Source organism: Armigeres subalbatus, chromosome 2 (genome assembly GCF_024139115.2).
Source record: "Armigeres subalbatus isolate Guangzhou_Male chromosome 2, GZ_Asu_2, whole genome shotgun sequence".
NCBI classification, from domain to species: Eukaryota; Metazoa; Arthropoda; class Insecta; order Diptera; family Culicidae; genus Armigeres; species Armigeres subalbatus.
Genome location: NC_085140.1, coordinates 307,928,386 through 307,936,341, shown reverse-complemented (window position 1 = coordinate 307,936,341; position 7,956 = coordinate 307,928,386). Strand labels below are relative to the sequence as shown.

Below are 7,956 nucleotides of genomic sequence, written 5' to 3'. Positions count from 1 at the left end.
AACGGCAGCTCTCTCGTAATAATTGTTCGTAATAAATTCTTCATGACTCTTTTTAGCGGGTATCTTTTGACAGCGCAAAATGTATGGAATATTACGTAAATAATGACATCATAAAGCGTATTTACCCTGAAACGCCAATTATTATGTCATTAATGGCGTAATCTGAATAGGCTATAAAGAGAATCATATGTGATGTTAGTAAACAAAAAACATACTATCATGAATTGCGATGTGTGTGTAGTGTGGAAGTAATAGTTACAAGGAAACAATATGAGGATTCAAAAAATTATGTTTTGCGCTTTGGAGAAATTTTATCTCGGATTTATTTTCCTTTGAATGAAAAGATGGTATTGAAGAGAACCTTTTTCATTTCCAATCACTAACAGAGAAGAAACCAAAGAAAAATTCTTGCGAGGTAATTTTGCTTTCGCCGCCTGAATCCATATCGATGATGACGTCATCATAGTGAATAACTGTTAGCGGGCAATCACCCGCAGAAGTCGGACCGACAATGGCGGAATGATTCCGCTACCGATGCCACTAAACATTTCATTCTTCTTCTTCTTCTTCTTGGCATTACATCCCCCCACTGGGAAAAACCTGCCTCGCAGCATAATGCTATATCCGCACTACGATCGAATAACATGTTATTCGCACTTTGGTGTTATTCGGCCAATAACATGTATTTCGAAGGTAATATTCCCATACATTTCTGACAGCCGAATAACACCTTTGAATAACATGTTATTGCGAATAACATGATACAACTGATCGAATTTGCTGCTCGACTGAAGGCCGAAGGCCCTGCGCATGTTTTCTTGCATTCAAGTGGTTGGTCATTTCACGTGTCCAATTGGATTATACGGCAATGTCATTTTTGATTTCCTATTCGTTTTCTATCGGATTCTTCAATCAGCTGTGTAGAACAACGGAGCTGAAAATTGGCAAGGTATACTTCATGATGGACTGTCGCATTTAATATTTAATATTCAATATTTAATATTTAATGTTTAATATTTAATATTCAATATTTAATATTTAATATTAAATTATATATATAAATATTTAATATAAAACATTGAAAATTCAATATTAAATATTAAATATTGAATATTAAATATATTAAATATTAAATATTAAATATGTATTTAATATCAAATATTAAATATTAAATATTAATAAAAAATATAGAAAATTAAATATTAAATATTCTAAATATTGAATATTTAATATATTAAATATTAAATATTAAATATTGAATACTAAATATTAAATATTAAACATAAAATATGTATTTAATATTGAATATTAAATAATTGATATTAAATATTAAATGTGTAATTAATATTGAATATTAAATAAATGATATTAAATATGTAATTAATATTAAATGTTTAATAATTAATATTAAATATGTAATTAATATTAAATATTAAATATTTAATATAAAATATTGAAAATTAAATATTAAATACTAAATATTAAATATTAAATTTTAAATACTAAATATTAAATATTAAATATTAAATGTTCATTCGCTCAACATAATATGATCTGTAAATTTAATACAACAAAAGCTGTTGATAAATGTCTCATTTCAAATAAAAATATTTACAGGATTGGATGAAAAAAATACATGCATACATATTTTAGAATTCCATTTTGATAAAATAAATTAAAATACATTTGAAAACCTCTTAAATAAAGACGATAATAATAATAAATTAAAATACACATACATGTGGATCATAACTACATATCTTCTAACTAAGGGGCCGTACACTAATTACGTAAGCATTTTTTCTGGGTTTTTCAATCCCCCCTGCCCCCATGTAAGATTTTTCCAAGATAAATCATTTTATATTTATATGGAGCGTAAGAAAATAGCAGACCCCCCCTCCCCCCATAAGTGCTTACGTAATTAGTGTACGACCCCTAAACAAATGTCAAAAAATGAACATGTTTATTCGGAACCCATTTGCGATTTGGCCGTAACTTATTTAGTAAACAAACATTGTTTCGTGGATTCCGTAGAATGCAAGAATTTTTCTCCAAAACTAATTCCCTTACCTGCTAGAGGGAAGCCTATTCTATTGGATACATACCGTGGTTTTCTCAGGAAATTCTTGTTGTAGCTGAAATTCGCCTTCCAATGTTTGTTTACAAAATAACTTACGCCCAAATCGCAAATCAGTCCCGAATTGTAAGTTCGATAAATCATCCTGGCGGCATATTTTATGTCTAGAGAGTGTAAAACAAAACATTTTGAAAAACCAAACAAATATCAAAAATTTACATGTTATCAGAAAGTCGTGAGAATGTAATACAAAACATCTTCTATCAATCAATAAGCTGTATGTTTAACAGAAACCTTTTCACAACTTACTTCAAACACGTTATACATCAATTTTTAATTCGGTATTACTTGGGAAACGTTCATAAATAATTTTAAAATTCATAAAAAATGAAGCTAGATTAAAACTGAATTGAATCCATAGTTAATTAAAACAAGAATAGATTTTCAGGTTGCTTACATTTTATTTGAACCGTCTAATTCATATTAACTTGAATATATTTAGCCCTTAAGCTATTTGCCTTTAACTGAATGCGTAGGACTGCGAATCCAGAGTAACCAAGTTTGATTTTCGATTAAGTCTAGTATGTTTTCGGGTATGGTTTCGGGTTTTACAATCTCGATTGCTTGGGCATAATGTATCAATTGTACTTGCCAAACAGGACATACACTTATGCAATGGCGGGCATAGAAAAGCTTTCAAATTTTAACTGAGAGAATGGTGAAGGATACCAAGTTGAAAAGCCCGCCAGGTTCCACTTGGAATGTAGACTCGTAGAAGAAGAAAAAGAAGAAGAAGAAGTGAATGCGTTTGAATATCTTTATTTCGTTTGAATAATTTTACTCTAGTATCTATTTTAGTTAGTAGTACTCCACGATCCCTTCCTAGCGAAACACAACAACGTAGTTTCGTGGCTGGCCTCGTTCACCTAAGTTGAGAAATAAATGGAATGTGATGAATGGTTTTAGCTGATTTTGGCAATTAATACCATCTCCTCTGATGATGATTACGTGCGATATCATGCTGCGTTGTTTAATTGTTATTTTATTATAAAAATTGTAAGTTATTTCGTACATCCTCTTGTGGGTGAAACGACGGTGGGTTTCTTACTCTTAAAACCAATTATAATACTATCACTACCGGCAACTTGTGGTTTTCCTATTGGTGACCTTTTGAGCAAAACTGGATCTACAAAATAGGTGCAGAATAATCCGATCAACGATACAACCAAATAGGGGAGGACAACCAACACTGATGACACTTCCCATTGGGTCCAAGGACTAGACGCATCTAAATACATAAAATTATGATCGTCAGTAACATTACTTCGAAAATTTCAAAAATATATTGCATAATAAACTGTTTGGGACTTACCCCAGTAAAAAGCCGTCGGTCGCTCCAAACGAAAGCACTGAATATTTTTGGAATTTCCACCATAGTTCTCGAGTTAGTTCGGGTTCCAGGAATCCTGTTTTCTCGCGCTGAAGTTGTTCCATGAATTCCATTGTCACACTGTTTTGGCGATACAATTTTGTTTAACTTGAATTCACGTTGGCTCGTCTTGCAGCTGCTAAACATTGTATTGTTTCTGATCCATCTTGACCTTCTAGGCTCCATTGACTTTCTGCCTGTGTAATATTTATGGAATCCTCGACTTCACATCCCGTTCACCGGTGACGAAACCTAAGACAAACAATACACACTATTTTATATAGAAAGCAACATCAGTAAACAAGCTAATGAAATTACCTACTTGTAACCACAGTTCCTAGCCGATTTCCGAAAGAAAAATGAGCAAAATAAAATTTAAACGAAGCACACAAATACTTCTGGCTTAGTGTGCGCTAATCACTATCAGTTTCATCCCATACTGAACGCAAGTCTTCGATTTTGGTCCGCTTCTTGCAATTACGAAGAAAATAGCAAATTAACAAATCTCATTACCGCTGAACAGGTCTTTAATCGCAAACAGATTAATTGTTTAATAACAATTGAATTCTAATTTGAAGAATCTCGCTGCATATTTGTAAACGAACAACAAACTGCTCGAAAAAATTTGGCGCTTGACACATGCTGTCAGTTGTCAAATAGTATTACCTAAAATGCCAGTGCGAACGGTTTTGTTATTCAGAAGTAACACCTTCGAATAACATGTTATTCAGCTGTAATCTGAACAAGGCAAGTGTTCATTAAGCACTTCCACAGTTATTAACTGCAATCGAAGCCAGGTTACCTTTTTTGCATTCGTATATCGTATGGCTAACACGGTGATACTTTTATGCCCAGAGAAGTTGAGACAATTTCCGATCCTAAAATTGCCTAGACCGCACAGTGGTCAAAGCCAAATTAAGTGGAAATAGCTATTTTGAGCCTTAAATAGCAGAGATAGAAAAAAAACTTTGTTCTACAAAGTTGTTCCTTATAGTAAGGACCTTATTCGGGTGTTGATGAAAATTAGGGTGATCCTTATTTTCAAGAAATAGAAAAATTAACTTTTTGATCTACAAAAATAACGGTTAAGGTTGTTCTGCAAAGTTGTAGCCCTGTTAATTAACATCATTTTGCTAAAAAAAAGTTGTCTGTAGCTCTTATTATTATTATTATCTTTATTAGTGAGGTTTTCGACCCTGGGCCGGTTCACCTCGCCAGAAATAAATCACATATTTTCCCATCAATTTAAAGAGTAAGGCATAAAGTTCATCATATCAAAAAATCATAGAGGTGTTTTTCCTGTATCTCGAGTAACACCGGTTTGAATTTGTTGATTTTTTGCCTTTCTCGCACTCTAAGGTGTGTCGAAATCACTCTATGTTCATTCCAAAGATGATTTTATGATAGAACCCCAGAGACCATTTGTGTCACATACCAAACGACTAAGCTCGAGAAGTTGAAGTGATGTCTGTGTGTGTGTATGCGTGTGCAGTGCAAGTATGTATGTGCATGAAAAAACTCACCAATCTTTCGGGAACTTATTTTTAACATGTTCGCCGACACCAAGTTGTTTTCTACGCGGAATTCTGTGCCCATTTTTTTATCATTGAAAATAGATCTGTATTGGACAATGGGCTCGAAAGTTATGGCCGAATTTTTTTTTTCTCATAAAGTATGATAATGTACTCCAATACCGCTTGTTTTTTTCATAATTTTGTGTATGATTACTATATAATAATAAATTCAGACAAAATTTATATAACAAATTAGGGTAAATGATGTATTTTGGACATCTGAATATATTTTGGACTTTTGGTTATATTTTGCGTGTTTTTCGACTTAGCTTTCTTTACATAAATAGGAATCATGTGTCTCTTTGCCCTTTTTCATAATCACATGTATAACCACATTTATGTAACAAAATAAACAAAATATAGCCAAAAGTCCAAAATATATTCAGATGTCCAAAATACCATCGTTACCCTATGAGTTTGAAAACGCTTCACAAATTTCTCGAAGACGTTCTGAAAACTCATATGTGGGGATATGTATATTATGGGGAAGAATTTGATTTGAAAAATGTATTGGAGGTAATCACTGTTCCTTCGATGTGACTCGAACCCACGACCCTCAGTACGCTAGACTGGTGCTTTAACCAACTAAGCTACGAAGGACCTCCGTTGGCCTTCACAACTTAGCGGCTACTGAATGAGCCAAAATTCCAAAGTCGGGACACATGGTCGAAGCACTCACAATCCATATCCCAAACCAATACTTCCACATGTGTATATACATATTCACATTAGAGTGAGCGTGAGTATTTAGAATTGTTGGCAGCTACACACATTCTTCATTCCCACTTTTCAAAAAAGTTATACTCTAAATTTGATTTTTGGTGATCATTCATACAAAACGTACTCTTACTCGTTACAAAACCGTTATTCCAATATTGTGTCTTCAGAAAAGATGTTACAATTCACATTCTTTATAACATTGCAGAGGACAACCACTGCTTTTGCACATCTGCGTATTTTTCTTATTTCATACCGTCCTTTAAGGTGGATAGACCATTGATGCTTTCTTATCAAAAGAAAGCCCAAGAAATATCCTTCAACTCTTCTGAAGACATCATGACTCTAAAATGTAGTTTTCAGGTCGCAAACTAAAAAACGCGCGTTTTGGGGCTTTTGAACAAGTGTGCATTGTAGACCGGCACCGGGAATCGAACCTAGCCACCCTCAGCATGGTCTTGCTTTGTAGCCGCGCGTCTTACCGCACGGCTAAGGAGGGCCCAAACCTTTCATTACACTAGCGCTACAGCGCCTACCCCACAAACACTGGAGAAAAGGTAACCCACATATCTGAAAGCAACATTCCAGAGACTTCACTGAATGAAAACCGCACCTTAGGAAAGATCCATTGATTACGTAACGCAAAAATAGCATTTTATACCCCGCTGTCTCCCATGCCACACTTTTTGTATGAAGTATTTTGCAGTTCTGTATGGATTGTCAAACTTCAGCAAAAAAATGTCGTAACAGATTTACTCGCTTATTATTTGTTAAAATTTTTAAAATAAAAATTGCAAAAACATTGGTTAGTCTTAAAATAAAGGCGTTTTAAGAACTCTGATTAACACTTTCCGGATATTGTACTTAGTTCAAATAGATAAAGAAAAATTTATGTTTTACAAAATTATGATGACATATTATTCCCTAACATGCATTATTAGGTAAACTATCAAAACAAAAGATAAATATAGTTGAAAGAATATATTTGCTATTGTTTTTAACGGAATTGACAACTGTAATTCAATCTAACGAAAATTGGATTTACTCCGCCTTCTATGATATCGCAACTACATGAGAAGTTCGCAATATGGCGCATGTCAATGTCAAGAAATTTTAAAAGAACTGGGCATGATTGAAAGCATAATTCTACACTCCGAAACTCCATGGCAACCAAGCTTAGCTTGCTTGTTAGACTGCCATAATCGGTTTTAACAGGTTGAATATTATTTTCATGAATTATGTAAGTCAATCATACTTCAGAAATTATTAAAATTGAATTTAATGCATTAATGTTACATAAAACTTCAGCCTGGATTTATATTCTTATATTTGATGTCAAAAACGTTAAAATTGTTGAAATTTAGAAGATTAGCAAGAAAATCATGGTTTAAAGAGTTAACTAAATCTTCCCGAAAGCTTTCCTTACAAAACATACTTTTTGAATAATGGTTGACAACGCGCGTGAAAAAAATATTTTACGGACACAAGGTAAATTTCTGCAAAAATTTGCCGAAAAAAAATATTTTTTATGATATTGAATTGGTTTTAGAGGCCGTATAATTGCATAATACCAACCGAATTACCGTGTAGGATACTCATTATGGTCCACAGAAAAATAAAAAAATATTGAACGATAAAAAAAGTGATTAAAATGTGGCGAATATAGCCAGTATATGACAATAAGTGCAAAAAAACAGCTTTTTTCAAAAATCGCTCCGTCGGAACCTCTAAACTATTTTTTAGAATTTTGGGTTGTTCTATAGAAATGCTCCAGATGCAGTTTTCTTTCAAGGCTTGAGCACCATGATTTTTCAAACATAATGTTTTTTGGGACACCCTAATCGCCACCCTGGTTGACCGATTCGCTTACAGCAGTTTGCATTCGAAGGGGAACCCTGTCACCCTGCTTCCTTTTGAAGATTTTTCAAATCAGATTATGCGATCGAAATTTACGGCCAATTTTTTTTTTATATAATGAACGAGAAAGTTGCTACTTACGCTAGGGTGATATTCAGGTTTTTTTTTACTGTGATGCATATAAATAAATGTGATACACGCAAATCAATGAAAAAATGAATCATTTTACCTAAAGTGCTATTGCAGACCTTTCTTTATGAGATTGTGCTCCCTAATGCACGAAAAAGGCATCACTGCTGAAT

At 33.2% G+C, this 7,956-nt stretch overlaps 1 long non-coding RNA gene across 2 annotated transcripts; it reads right to left on the bottom strand.

The window, feature by feature from the left end:
* Positions 1–2,880: 2,880 nt before the first annotated feature.
* Positions 2,881–3,771, bottom strand: LOC134216705 (uncharacterized). Of its 2 annotated transcripts, XR_009980790.1 has the most exons (3): positions 3,450–3,771; positions 3,064–3,365; positions 2,881–3,003 (listed from the first exon to the last, which is right to left on the bottom strand). It is a non-coding gene; the product is annotated as an uncharacterized LOC134216705 (long non-coding RNA). The 2 variants fall into 2 exon arrangements; XR_009980789.1 differs by having other exon boundaries at positions 2,881–3,365.
* Positions 3,772–7,956: the final 4,185 nt, after the last annotated feature.